Here is a 1,937-nt window from a genome sequence, read left to right on the forward strand (position 1 = left end):
ATTTTAAGATATGAATGGGGGTGGGAGCAGGAGTCAGGAAGGGGACCCAGAAAAGCATTTGGCTTGGAGACAAACATTTACAAAGGACTTCAAATTTGGGCTTTTAACATTGCTTCCAAATGAGGTTATAAATATGGTCATAACACAAATACTTCTCATTCAACTCTAAACTCACGTCCCATGACTGAACCATCCTACTTCTAGAGTGTTATAATTTAATTAAATAGAAAAAAAACCCAACTTCTATAATTACCTATAAATATCACAGTTCTGTGCCATTGCATTTTTAAATTGAAGCTTATAATTTGTTAAATGTAAACAGTAATGATATTCCACAATTTAGTGATATTATTCTTACAATTCGTTGAAATAATAACAGCTAAACATTTATGGTGTGCTTTTCGTATACTAGGTCTTTCGCAGGAAACTTCACAATGACTCAATACAAGTAGGAACTATTACCGCTCCACTCCACAGCTGAGGAAACTGAGGCACAGGCATGTGGAGTAATGTGCCCAAGGTCTACAGGTGATGAAGCCATAGATTTGGGATTTGAACCCAAGCAGTATGGCTCCGGGGCAAACATGTGCAACGCCCAAATCTGTTTCTTAGTTTCAAAAGTCTCTTCGTGTAGAGAGCCCTCTGTGATCTCCGAGAAGTGCTAGATGGATGGAGAATGATGTCAGAAAAGAAAGGCCAGGTGTCCCATCTGGCTGCTGAAACACAAACTGCTGGAGCAGGGCTGGATGAAATGACCTTTTCTGGAATCTTCCAGATGCATGTCTGTCTTCCCAAGTGTTTCCCCATCTCGCTTTCTCACTACCCTTCTGTTCCCTCCTCTCTCTGTCATTCCCAACTTTGCCTCCACTTCTTTCCACAAGATTCTAGCATGTGGAGGCCTCAGTCCTTTCTCACAGTGTTTTCTATCTGGCCTGGCCTGGGCCTCACCCTCAACTCCTGTCTCTGCCTCGAAATTTCTCCTGCCTCGGGCTCTGGGTCCCTCCTTCTGGGCCAGAGTTCTGGGGAGCAGAGCATGGGAGTCAAGAGGAACCTGCGAGCCAATCCGGAGGGAGGAAGGCAGCCCAGGAGGCCTGGTCTGCATTGCCAGGGCCTGGTAACCAGCAGAGTGTGGGAGAGATGTGTGCTTTCCATCGCGGGTGGTGTCATGGAAACCTGCTGACACCGCAGTTCATACTTCTGTGCAGTGAGATGGAGATGATGTTATTCATTAGATTGCCAGTGAGGCTGGGCCACACAGGCAGGCCTGGTCACGGCTGTTTGAATCATTAGGCCCCACAGACACAGGGGACATGAGCTTTGCAATGGCCTACAAAATGTTTGAGGTCTGAGAAAATATATATAGATTACAACAACAGAAAAATAAATCATAAAATAAAGATAAATGCTTCATAATAAAATGTCTGCAAACCATAACACTGTATCATCTAGTCAGCCACAAGGCAACTCATGTAAATAATATTTAATGGAATGTGGATGGATTTCCATATGAGTTAATATTGCTTGTGATGATCTTAAACTGACACTGATGCAGATGGACTGCTCCCTTGGAGAAAGCTGGTTGTAGGGGCAGGATTACATGTGTTAGAGAATTTGCAAAGAGAGGAGGGCCATGGGTAAGCACCAGGGACCCTTAAAAATGGCAGAGTGAGGCTGGGCGTGGTGGCTCACGCCTGTAATCACAGCACTTTGGGAGGCCGAGGCAGGTGGATCATCTGAGGTCAGGAGTTTGAGACCAGCCTGACCAAGATGGTGAAACCCCGTCTCTACTAAAACTACAAAATTAGCTGGGTGTGGTGGTGCATGTCTGTAATCTCAGCTACTTGGGAGGCTGAGGCAGGAGCACCGCTTGAACCCAGGAGGTGGAGGTTGCAGTGATCCGAGATTGTGCCATTGCACTCCAGCCTGGGCAACAAGAG

The 1,937-nt window shown here is 45.7% G+C and overlaps 1 long non-coding RNA gene across 1 annotated transcript in view; it reads right to left on the reverse strand.

The window, feature by feature from the left end:
- LOC108300148 overlaps positions 1-1,937 on the reverse strand; it is a 3,064-nt gene that overhangs the window by 556 nt on the left and 571 nt on the right. The window contains exon 2 of the long non-coding RNA XR_001823272.1: positions 1-1,345. This exon is cut by the window's left edge and continues 556 nt beyond it. This is a non-coding gene — a long non-coding RNA (uncharacterized LOC108300148). The remainder of the gene's footprint in view (positions 1,346-1,937) is intronic.

Source organism: Cebus imitator, unplaced genomic scaffold (assembly GCF_001604975.1).
Source record: "Cebus imitator isolate Cc_AM_T3 unplaced genomic scaffold, Cebus_imitator-1.0 Scaffold25, whole genome shotgun sequence".
Lineage (NCBI taxonomy): Eukaryota > Metazoa > Chordata > Mammalia > Primates > Cebidae > Cebus > Cebus imitator.